The sequence below is a fragment of the Protopterus annectens genome, chromosome 1.part0, assembly GCF_019279795.1.
Source record: "Protopterus annectens isolate FY-2018-M chromosome 1.part0, PAN1.0, whole genome shotgun sequence".
In the NCBI taxonomy this organism is placed as follows: domain Eukaryota; kingdom Metazoa; phylum Chordata; order Ceratodontiformes; family Protopteridae; genus Protopterus; species Protopterus annectens.
This window is the reverse complement of record NC_056725.1, coordinates 494,329,352-494,343,378: the sequence shown is the minus strand read 5'-3', so window position 1 is coordinate 494,343,378 and position 14,027 is coordinate 494,329,352.

Sequence of the window (14,027 nt, the reverse complement as noted above, 5' to 3'; positions counted from 1 at the left end):
ATATTAAAATAAGTGAAGTACATTTTGCACAGCTAATATTGGTGCGCCCTTTTTTCTTCTACTGACCAGAGATGTAATTTAATACTACAATGCATTTTCTCCACAGTCTATCCCCTAATTCTCTTAAGGAACACCTTTTCAAGCTAATCTTTACTTGTTAGATAATCAAAAACCCAATAAAAATCTAGTTCAACATAAAAGGATGTAGTTTATGAACTTTATATTTTTCATTATTAACTGCTGAATAATTACCACTTGCTTGTACACATGTAGCATTAAACAATGCTATTTACAATGTTTTTCTTTCTATTTTTAAGTCATTCATTGAGTAAGCAATCATGAACTAGATAGGCCTGATATTTCTGGCAATAATATGAGCCCTTTGCTGCAGCACTACCCAGAATGACAAAAATCTGTTATCATAACAAAGTAGGGAATATATGAATAACTTTTGATACTATACCTTATAAATATATACCAGTATGACATAACATAACATAACATAACGTGACATGACATAAAATGACATGATATGATGTGATGTAATGTGATGTGGCATATAATGTAACACAACTAAACATAATGTGACATAACATGACGTAATGTAACAGAACTAAACATAATGTGACATAACATGACATAATGTAACACAACTAAATGTAACATGATATAACATGACACATAATATAACACAACTAAATGTAACATGACATAGCATGATATAAAAATGTTACTGAAACATTAAATTTGAGGTTGCTTAATTTTAATGTTTAAATCTTATTACAGCTTCCTTTCCTCTCTTTCTAACATGTATTGTATTATTATTTAAAACAAGTAGAGCCATGCATGTCTTCCTTTTTATTTCCATATGAGGGTATAAGTATTGTCATTATTTTAAAGGCACTCCCATAATCCCAAGATGGCACTTGAAATGGTATAAAGAAACATATGTTAGTGAAATATATTACAGATGCTCTGTTAGTGAAACCCTCCCAAAAGAAAAAAAAAATGTCTAAAGCCTATGGTACCAGTTGCCTTATTTACATCTTTGTTGTGGAATGAACATTTGTGTTCCAAATCATTTGCATAAGTGCTTGACACCTGTTTTGGCAGGGCAAGTGGTGTCATTCTTTCTCAGTTATGGTCGTCAGTTGCAACTAGGAAAACAAATGACACAAATTCATCTGTCAAAAATACCATATTATAAATAACTAACTACATAATGAAATCTAGTAGTCATGGGTAATTGTGGAAAAGGGGAGCCGTTTCTTTACTGTTTGTCATATGCATCGGATTTGTTGCCCTAGATTAAGAGCCCTACATACAACTTGTATGATATGATGTCATGTCATTGTCTACCACTTCCCAACATTACACCTGCATGCAACTGATTCTTATACAGACCAGTGAGAAGTTAAACTAAATTATTAAACACTGGTGACACCTCCAATTGATTCTCTAGCGTCATCCCAGTGATGCTTACAACCATCTAATATTACTCATTTATGTTTAAGTTAGTAATTGCAAAACCATGCTTTTAATTCAAGCTACTGAAAGAGTCACTCTGGGATTCAAAAAACTCCATGTGGGCTTCACACAAAGCCTACACAGAATTTACATGTGTGTGCGGTGGTGCACAGCGAGCAGCATCGTGCAATGTATATTCATGCTGCACACCGCTTTTAAGTGAGGTACCATGGCTGGCAACAGTGTTGCCAGCCAGGAATCCATGTAAGCAAACACAGATAGCACCCCTGTTTAAATCAGAGTACTGAAGGTACACAGTTTTGCACGGAATGCTACAATGATCACCACGTCTTCACAGATAGCTCTCAGTCTCTTAGTTCAAGATATCTGGACAAAGGCCAACATAATGGGGGGACAATGACCTAGAAATAGGGACATATTTTACATATTTGCCCTATAGAAATGTGTTAGAATAATCACGGGTTTGTGTTAAGATACATGTTTTGAAGGATTTAATGTTTGAAACTCAAATATAAGTAATATTGAGTCACACCAGCCTGAGATCATCCTGGTGATATGCCAGAAGGCTACAAATTTGATAAATAACACATCTGGACATTCTGTGAAAATCTGGACAGTTGAAAGGTATGAATGTGAAGTATATGGTTCAAGCACACTGCAAGACAATGTAGCTACAATGCAGACTATTGTGAAATCCCATTCCTGGCATTCTGTACTGAAGTTGTGTAAATTATCTGGAATGGTACATGGACTGCCATGTAAAATAAACACTCAAGGGACGTGTGTGTATATCTTTTCCTGACATAACAAATCTCCCCATGGTTTCTTGTCATTGCACGTGTTGTCATGGTTGTGGCAGCAATGTTTGTTATGTGTTGATACTGTCTGTATTATACTAATATCACAGTTGGAGTCAGTGATTGCCCACAATCTGCAGTCCTTCAGGCAGCTGTTTGGACACAGTATGTGCATGTCATCTGTGATGTCCATCACTTAACTAATGGACAGGAAAGGGCATATCAGACAGCCCTGAGGTACAGACCTGACCACTGGACCTGAGATATAGGTCACTTCACACATTTCAATATAGTGAAATGCCATGTATGTGATACACTGGTCTATCCACTTGGTGATATAGCTATTTATGGTCACATCTGATAGTGTCAGTTGAATACTTCAGTGTGGATTTGTGTCAAATGCCTTGGCCTGGTCAAGTTCCACAAGATGATAGTGTTGTCATCATGCATGCCCTTGATAACCTCTTTGAGGACATCTATCAGATGTAACAGACATGATGTAGCATTAACAACTCACACAGGTCTGTTGCACACAGATGGGATATTACTAGTGTCCATTTGGAAAAGGTCCATGATGACATGTTGGTCTACCTCACAGTTGAGGAGTCAGGATGTGTCCATACATGCATGCATCAGGTGCTGTCCTCCCATCTCAGATGGATGCTTGTTGATGTGCACCCTTCTACAGGAACATAGCCTCTGTGGAGAGTGTGATGAAATGCGTATTCAACCATATGGACTATATCCACTGGGCTCCTCCAGCTAACCACCAAGGCTAGAAAGCTTCATTGTAGGTAAAACCAACAAATTGCTCATGAAGACAGCTTGACAAAAAGCACTTCAAATAAAATGAAATATACTCTTTAATGGATCTAAGTCCTTTCATCATCTAACCAAAGACTTCATCAGAGATAAAATCATTACAAAATGACACTCAATATATAATCAACTTAACCATTCCTAGTCAATTAAAATCATTAATAATTAAACACCAATTGTGAAATTAAAATCACGGGTGCCAAAAAAACCTTCAGTGGTAATAATAAAACTATTTTAACGAGCAAACATAAATCAGATATTACACATAATGAACCACTAATACATACCTACAATTGTGTAACAAAAAATTTATAATTAATATATATATATATATATATATATATATATATATATATATATATATATATATATATATATATATATATATATATACTAATTCAACATAGCAGCTCTTTGTTTAAGCCCTGGCTCATTTGTGGCATTTAAATGATTTGCCACCTCAACTCCTTTTTTTAAAGTAATTTATTTAACATTTGTTTACCAGGAAAGTCCAACTTGGAATGAAGCCAATTTTTAGCAGAGACCGAGGGAGAAACACTCCAGATGCATGTCTTTGTACGTGGGAGAAAACTGGAGCACCTGGAAGAAACCCACACAAACGCAGGGAGGACATGCAGACTCCACACAGAAGGCTCCCCAGCCAAGAATTTAACCTTTTGCTGTGAGGTGACAATCTTAAAGCTGCACCACTGCGCTGTCCTAATAAATAATTCACAATTACCTCCCCTATCTGTGGTGTTTACCCTATCAATAATAAAGAACAAAAATCTTTTAAAACTTGGACAATGCTCTGTGGGTTTATACAAAGCATTGATGGGTTTAGATTTTTTCATTTTATACACATGCTCATAAATATGCTCTTTTAATGCCTTTATCGTTTTTCCTATATAGAACACAGGGCAGGAGGTACATGATGCCAAATAAACAACCATTTTTGTTTTACAACTGCAAATACATGTGAGTGTTTTTTCATACTCTTCTACAGTCTGTCATTAATAAATTTACAGTATTTACAGAAACCAGATTTCTTTATCATAGCATGACTAATAAATCTTTTGTCAAGGCTGTTTCTTTCAAGTATATTTTTTAGATTGTTTCCTCTTTTGTAGGTAATCTTAGGAAGCGCACCCAAAACCTTTTTATTTAAGTTGGTCATCAATGATTACTCCAAGGAGCTTTGTGTGGGGTTCAGACAAGATAGAGGTTAAGGGAAGAGATAGTGAAAGAGGATTTAAGATGGTAGAGAGATTTGGGTAGAAATAGGAGGAGTTTTGTCTTTTTAGGGTTTAGTATGAGTTGGTTGTTAGTAAGCCAAGTTTCAGTGAGGTTAAAAATGGTTTGAGTTAGCGTGAGCAGGTCAGAGGGATTATCAGCGATGGTGAGGATAGTGGAGTCATCCATGTACTGTATGAGGGATGATTGAGGACAGGATGTGTGAAGTTGGTTAGTAAAGGTGTTAAAAAGAACACCAGATTTGCAGGTGTTTCTGTAACAGCATCCATCTTACAAAGACATGCATCTGGAGCGTTTCTCCGCGTGCCTCCACTGAAAATTGTCTTCAATCCAAGTCAGACATTCCCAATAAACAAATGTTAAATAAAAAAAAAATAAAAACATGCATGCTTAATCAGGCTTAGCCTGAAAGCACAATCATTCATTGCATCTGGCATGCATGCTGTGGATATAGCAGTGTGCCTACACTCCTTTGCTGCCCATGTGCAGTTTGCCCACAGGCATACCTGTTTGACCACAGGTGTGCTGAGATCCTTAGGGGCTGACATGGTATGTATATAGCATGGACAGGCTGTGCCAGAGGATGCATGACTCCAGTGAGTCAAACAGTGGAATGCTACAGTTGCTGCCCACAGTTTCCCATGGTCAGCAGTCTCAGAGCTAAAATCTCATAAGACAGTTGGGAGAGTCATTCTTCCACACAACCAGCATGGCTGCCATATCTCAACTATGCACATCATGACCATGTTCATGGCTGGGAACATCATCTGTGGGTACACTTTCATCACAACTAGCAGTGTGGCCATGCATGTACCCATGTTGGAGTTCCTTTAGGGAGTGAGTGTTTGTGCACTAGTGGTGGACATGGACATGACAGGGTACATTCTAAGTGGGCTGTTTCAGATACCACTGTTTTGAGCCCGGGTGGAGGGTGCCATGGCTTGCATAGCACAAGAGAGTGTGAGGTCCCACCCTTGTGTGTAGCACACTGCAACCTGCTCCATGTCTTCTTAGCTTGGAAAGGGATCACACTTTTACTCTGCTCCTATTCTGATTTTTTTATCATCTGCTTCAGCTGCTACTACTGCTTTAATGCTGTTTATTTATTTATTGACATTTGATTACTGGGAAAGTCTGACTGGGTAGGAGTCCCATTTCAGTGCAGGCCCAGGGAGAAAATCTCCAATGTATTATAAAATGTTTTAAGAACAATAATTTTACATTGTTTAAAAACAATAAAAAATACATTTAAAATAATGATACCAAATTAGACATAAAACATGAAACATTAGTTTAAGAATAGATACAATTTATATGACAATGATTTAATAGTTAAAGAAATTGTAGTCAGTTTCTAGACAGATTAAAGGTTAGTATAATACAAACAGGAATTGGAATATAAAGTGGCAAAACAGCAGGCTTAAGGTATATTTAGAGTGAAAATTGGAGAGATAAATTGATAGAAGTAAGGAGGTAAGTGAAGAAGGGAGAATAAGGAGATGTAAGGTAAGAACAGGTATTTGTTCAGTTTTAAGGATACAGTTTATTCTGGTGTTGAGCAAAAACAGAGACAGCTTTTGACTAGGAAGTCTTTCAGAATGGTTTTGAAGGATGGGAGGGAGGGTATTGACCTGATACTGTAGATACAAATAAGGAGTTTCAGGCCTTTGCAACACGGTACAAGTACAGACAATGCCCAACAGATTTGATAGTTTTGTGGACAGACAAAAGTTTTGGGTCACTGGATCATAATGACTGACTGGTTACATAGATGTGTAGAATGTTATTTAGTGCTGGACAGGCAGATGGATGTTGAGTAACTTTATAAGTGGTAAGAAGCTGTGTATAGGTTAGTTTATGGGGTAGTTCTAGCCAATTTAGGCTTTTTAGTGCTATACAGTATCGGGTTCTGAAAAGGGCACTTGCCGTAAATTTAGCAACTTGGTTATAGCATTGCTAAGGTTTTGATTTTTGTGATGCCTGAAGCTTAGTAAGGATGGAAGCACCATAAAAAAGTGTGAGGAGGAGATAAGTAGTGGCAAGTGTAGCTTTAGTTGTATCTGTGAGAAAGATTTTGGCTCTGAAAAGCATTCCTAGTTTTTGATGAGTCTTTCTTATGCAATTTTATATATGCAGGTCGAATTTAAGATTATCATCCACTATCATCCCTAATAATTTGCTATAAGATTTGACTTCAGTGGTTGTATTATTAAGACAGAAGACTTTAAATGTTGTTTTTATATGGAGAGGACTTTAGAGAAAAGGTAGAAGTTTGTTTTTTTTGGGGGGGGGGTGAGCATGAATTGTGAGTTAGAAAGCCATGTTTCAGTTGCTGTTAAAGCTTCCTGAGTAATTTTTTTGCAGTGTGCCATGTTGTCAGATGTGCAAATGAGTGCGGAGTGGGGCTGTTAAAGCCAAGTTCCAGCACAAGCAGGCATGTATTTGACTAGCTAAAGTTAATATACAGAAAGATTCCTCAAGTTAAACTTGCTTACATTGTACAGACATAATTCTCAGTGTAAATGTTTGGGAGTTGGCCTTTGTGGCAGAGCTCCTGCAGCATCAGGGTAGGATGTAGTGATCAGAATCTATTGTAGAAAGACAAAATTCTTAGTGAAAACATTCGGGAGTTGGGCCTTGTGGAAGAGGTCTTACAGTATTGGGGTAGGATGTAGTGACCACAGATTATTGCACAAAGACAACATTTTCAGTGAAGATATTTGGGAAATGGCCTTGTGGCAGAGCATTTACAGTACTGGGGTAGGATATAGTGACCACAGGCTATTGTACAAAGACAAAATTCTCAGTAAAAACATGTCAGGTTGGCCCTTGTGGCAGAGCTCCTGCAGTATCAGAGTAGGATATGAAAGACTAGGTTGCCATATGTATGAAGTGCAATTTGATTTTCCTTTGTGTAGTATTCCATTTTACAACTGCAATGACGCATTATTATTTTAGTGCAGATATTTCCTTTACCTTCCCCTGAAGATTTGTGCTATGTCATCTCAAATCTGCTGTTCACATCATTGGCATCCTTGGTATTGAGGGTGGTTCACTGCTGTTATCATCTTTCCCAATGTCATACATTGGACATGTTTTTGCATTCATCAGAGTCATGCTGTGCAGAATGCAATAGACCATATGAACATTTGGCAGACTTTGGCAGGGGTGCATTTATATGTGCCACCAGATCAACCCCAAAAGTGGAATGACATTTCTAAATGTCCAAGAACACTTTCTGTGACATTCCATCCGGAGCAGTGGGCATGACAGTATGCCATGTGGGTAGGTGTCTGTGGGGAATGCATGGATTTTGTAGCCATGATTCCAGTGGGCATCTGGTATCACCTAACAATCATTCACAGAGTATGTGGAGTATGGCCCCAGGTCAAGCACAAAATATAAGGCATGAACATGCCAAATGGCATCATGATTGCCCCCAGGGTTCCACACTGACACAGCTTTGATATAGCCTCTGTGGTCACATACTGCCTGGCAGTTCATTGAGCACTATGAGTGTCTACTGAGGTGCACACACTTTTGCATCATCTGTAACTGACCTCAGTATGGCTGCATGTGTACCACTCATAGCACTGCAGCTAGTTGGCAAGTGACAATCTGTATGGAAACCTTGCATTATTGGGGTCCTCTTCTCCAGTGTTGTAGGGATTATTATGTATTGTTCCACAGCAGCCTACAGGCAATCCATGAATTTCTGCAGCATGCAACAGGCTAATCTCTGAGATCTATACGTTGTGTCCCCTGTAAGTTTTTATAAGGTGCCCATTGCAAATATGGTCACAGCAGTTATGACTCTAACTTGTAGAGGTATGGACCTACCACTACTTCCATTAACTTCCGTACCCTGATCTAGACAGCATAACTTAACTTACACCTGTGCTTCTATCCAAAACCTGCCCATCTGCTCTTGTCTTGTAAGACAGGAGTACAAGATTTGGGACCTAAAGCACTGTTAGGCATGGCGACATTGTACATTTGCTGTGATGACATCATCCATGGCACAAATACAACACATTATGAACATTAAAATGTATATTTTTCATACAGCATTCACAGTAATGTCCACCACTGTTTGAACATATATGTATACCCTTGTCTGCATTGTACACTCTTCATGTGCTCCATGAACTGTTGACATTTCAAGCCACTATTATGGCTGCTTCACTTGCATACTACTGTGGCACTATTTATGTATATTATATACTTATGAAGTGCCTGCCCTTATCTGAGGTATATGAATCACAACATCTCTTTCTGTACACTAATCTGTGAGACTTTTGGTGAGCATCAGTTATTCTACAAGCAAAATGAGCAAAGTTCAATGTCTTAACATCCAAAAAATAAAATAAAACAAAACTACTTTGTAATGTGTATAACTACTAAGGGTGTGTACTGCTCCAGAAGGTCAGCCACCTGCAGCAACTGCACTTTTGGAGTTATTAGAAATTAGTTTATACAAGAGATGACTGCATCAGCATAACAGCAATTGCTTTAACCAGGTTTTTCAGTTAATTAGGATGACTTTTGTGCTATTTAAAGCTCTATAAAGTCTGTGCACTTCCTCTACAGAAGGACTGCATATGATCCTCTAATGAGGGACTGAAAGCTACCTTATATCTATAAGAGATATGTGTAAAAGTGTTAATTAATGCGTAAATACATATTAGCTGAATTAAGTTACCTGACCAATATTAAGATACTCTTTTACATTACATATGATTATAATAATCATTTTTATTTATTTATATAATTTAACCTCCATCTTTAGTGTAGTTCTGTCAATTTACTGTGCTAGCATATATTTCAATGGACCTTTAAAGAGGTCTTCCGTTGGAAATCCTAACTGAACTTGTACTCACTTCTAAACAAAGATGTAAGCATTAGAAAAGTACACTGCAGCTTATCTTACATTGCACTGATTTTGGAAAAGGAAGTGTATTTACATTGTTTTAATGGCTCAAGTCAGAACTGGCCATTTTTATAATTAACAAATCTTTAATAAATGTGTATGCTATGTATATAACATTGCGCATCTTATACATTTAAAATAACAACTCAAACAGACCCAGTATAGAAACCCACATACCATAAAGTAAAATAAAAAAGAACAAGAAACGTGTCGAACTGTCTGCACCAAAACTCCTTTAATTCACTTAAAAAGTTAAAAGAAGCACAAATACATGAAGTTGAGCGCTTTCTCTTAAAAAGACATCATCAAAACGCAAAGCATTTCACTGTTTTTCTGTGACTTTGGGGAGCAGTAGTAAACAGTGAAACCAGTATGAACCACTATGAAGGATATTCCACAGAGAGGTTGGGACTCCAGATCAACATGTTAAGGTATTGCTACAGTTTACACAGGGAAAGCTTTAACTCTAACAACAGCTGATAAATTGTTGCATAACTTATTGCATACATATGTATAGGAACCTGTGGTGTAAAATACAGAAATGGGAGTACTGGAAAGGCTATGCAAAATATCAGTTATTGCACTTAAGTGAAAAATTACCATCAAACAACATACTAAGAAAACACACTGACTGACATATGTTGCACACAATGGAGCCTTCAAGAGAAACATTACAACCACCCTCATATCTGCTTCCAGATGGAAGGTCAGGATGTAGGGAGGAAGGATACAGACTGCCTCAAGTCAGACTGCTGAGACCATTGGTGACACAGCTTCACTGCCATCTGTATGCCCAGAGCAGCCATGTCCAGTAATGGGCACTTTCCATGTCATAGATGATGGTGGTCCTCTGGCTTAACTCCTGGGAGGCCTCATCTAAACATGACCACACATTCATAAAGGGGTACAGCTGTATGAATGTGTGCTCCTGGGTTGCTTCTTCTAAACATGAGCACACACTGATAGAGTTGTACTCCTTCCCTGTCATCTCTAACTGCACACAGGCTGATGCCCACGCTCCTGGTCAATGACCACGTTGTGGGGTAACTGCACTCATCAGGATCAACATACAGTATACTCCATCACGTTGAACACTCATGGCTTCATTGTTTCCCTGCTACAGACAACATCAAGACCCCACAGCACAAGACAAAAGAGTGTATACTGTCAATGGTTATGCAATGAAATTCAAACCCATACTGAAGGAAATGATACCTGACTTGCCACAACAGGATATCATTCCTGACTTGTCACAACAGGATATTATTTCTGACTTGCCACAACAGGATATCATTCCTGATTTGACACAACAGGATATCATTCCTGACTTGCCACAACAGGATATCATTCCTGACTTGTCACAACAGGATATCATTCCTGACTTGCCACAACAGTATATCATTCCTGACTTGTCAAACAGGATATCATTCCTGACTTGCCACAACAGGATATAATTCCTGACTTGTCACAACAGGATATCATTCCTGACTTGCCACAACAGAATATCATTCCTGACTTGCTACAACAGGATATCATTCCTGACTTGTCATAACAGGATATCATTCCTGAATTGCCACAACAGGATATCATTCCTGATTTGTCACAACAGGATATCATTCCTTGACTTGTCATAAAGATAACAACAGGATATCATTCCTGATTTGTCACAACAGGATATCATTCCTGACTTGTCACAACAGGATATCATTCCTGACTTGCCACAACAGGATATCATTCCTGACTTGGCACAACTTCTCAGAATATGTCAGTATCATGTCCATCTTCCATGACCCAAACCTAATCTCACTGTGCTACAGTAATTTGTTACTGTCTTCTTTCAAGCCACCTCTATAAGTAATGATGACAGTGCAATCCCCTCCACTAACCTGGCTGGGGATATTTGGTCTGTTACACACTGCTCTGAATAGCCGGGATATGCTAACCATGTATCGATTCATTCTGTGCTGTCTGTGTCATGGATCATAGCTGTGGGCAGATGACACTTGATTGCCAGTGCTGTAGTGTATTGTGCACAGTTCTGCCTCGGCTATGGTACTGCTGCAACTGCTGTGTCTTTCTCACCTAACTCTCCACACTGTCCTCCTGCTGATGGAGCAACTTGTGTGGAAGGTCCTGCTAACACGTTAACCTGCTGCTCCAACCCAACTATATGTGCAACGTCATGTTGTGTAAGAATGCACACATTACAAAACTCTTACTGCAAATATCAGGACTGTATTGTAGTGCCCCCTTAATGTATCTTGCCACTGTGAGCATCCATTGTGTGGACCAAATAATAAAGGTAATTTCTTGCATGGCCTGATTATTGGGGATGTGGTCATCCGCCTGGGATCTAAGGCATATCAAGCATCTGTTGCATCACATAACAAGCAACATAACAGCTGTAGCATTCTCCCTGCTTCTTGCAGGGATACAACTGTTGTGTCTCATGTCTTTATTTATTGTTTTTGTCAACTCTAATTTGAAGAGAAGGATGGAGTTTGTGCAACTTCATTTCTACCTGTTCTGACACTTTAGCAGGCTAATCCTTTAAACAAATTAAAAAACATCCCCTTCACACAACAAAAATGTTGATTTTGTTTTTTTTTTGAAAGTTAACACATAATGCTCTATAGATGATGCACAACAATTAGAAACATTCTACCCTATGCTTTGGTTTTAAAATGACATTTAATTGTTGGTAAAGCTGAAACTGATAGATGCATCTCTTACTAAGTCACCACTATCCTAGGATAACCCCCTGCCAATACAGTCTTGTAAAGGACATTAAGCCTTTCTATAGAAACCAGTAATCATATTTACTAATAACAGGATATATTCCATACCAGCATTAGTTTCAGAATGTACATATGAGGCTATTCCTTGAAGTAGTTCTTAAAAATTCTTATACACTGGATGCATATTATTTGTAATACTAGAACAAATGTAAAATACTGCAAATACATAAACAGCACTAACTTTGAGGGTGCAAAGATTGAATAACTATACCTGCACAAGTAAAGCAATAAAACAGTGTGTACACTTAGCAGTCTGCCACAACAACTTTAGTGTGATTGTGGAAAGATCTGCAGTTATGCAAAAACTGCATGCTGAACAGACTGCATGCTTGTCGTGGTAGGAAACAACTAAGCCCCGCCCATTCCTTAGAAGCAGCTTTAGAACTAATCATGGGCCTTATACAGAGGATGACTTTACAGTAGAATCTTAAAGGAAATACATATACATTAATCCTTTACATTTCCTTTAATTTCTAGGGTTCTTTGTCCTTGGCAAGTTGTATCATCTTCCCAAAAATATGTGTGGTACTAAATATGCCAGCATTACTATCTGACTACTTGTCATGGTCCTTCAATAAACGGTGGACCCCAAACACTTACATAAAGTCCATGTACTTTAAAAATGATAATGGTATAGGCATGCATCACCACCATAAAACATTTTAGCTATCCTAGTAGCCATATATTACATGTAATCCTAAGTTTTATTATAACTACTTCCATACAGCGTATGACAAAAATACTCCATGAAAGAAGTATATGTTCAATATTAGAATATGATCAGAACATCTAATAGTAATAACAGCCAGGGGTTAATTCTGAGGAAATATTTACTCTGTAGGTGACAGCTATAAGGTATCTAAATTGAGATTAGTATTATGTTATGTTCTTGAAGATCTGCGATGTGCCTATCAAGAAATGTGCACAGCCAGTGTGACCATTCCAAGATAAATTCTGCCTATGTTAATTTTAAATGTTCATACTGTACCTGGACCACAAACTATTACAAGACTGTTATGTGGAATGCAGCCACAACTATTACAAATTTTTTTTTTGGGAAATTCATTAATCAGGCATTACTTCTTATTGTGTTTCACCATTAATTAAATAGCTAGTACTTCCTAAAATGACTTCAGCTGCTCAGCTTGGTAAAATTTAACCTGAAGTTCTCGCACCTGTAATATCTTTGTTCTTCTTGAAACTAGGTGATACTTTCTTAACTGAATAAACAGCGGTGCTAATTATTTTCTATCTAAGCAAAGCTATACCCTAAGAATTTATTGATCAACAGTTGTGTTATCCCTGTAGGGTAAAAATGTATTATTATACTTATATTTTGAGTTTTCTAGAGAAAACCCAAATGAATCGGAGGATTACAGGCTACGAAATCCTTTCCCTTATATTTTAATTGAATATGTATCATTCTATATTTTTCCCTGAACAGATTAATAATTAAATAATAATTAATATAAGGCTGTGTTGATATCTTTGGGAATCTAAAGAAACCATTACTGGCATGAGCAGCAGGAACAATTAAAAAAAAAAATGACAGCAAAACCTTTCAGTTCTTGGAGATTAGTGTATTGTTGATGGAAAATGATGTCTAATGACAAGTGCCAATTAAATATTCATAATAATAAACCTATACCCTTATTATAAAATCTTTTAACTTCTTGGATGTTAGTATGCTAATAACAAAAAATTATGTAAGATGATACGTGTCTGCTAGATGAACCAGTATAGCTATTCCCTTATTGTAACATCTTTTTGCTTCTTTGATATTAAGGTGCTGTAAATGGGAAATGAAGTAGTGTATCAACTATTAACGGATCCTTATAACTGAGCTGCACCTTTACTGTGTAACGCTTTAATTAATGCATATTTTACAATGCAACAAAAACTGTGAGTAGGGAAAGGAAAAAGATAATGCATTTTAGAAAT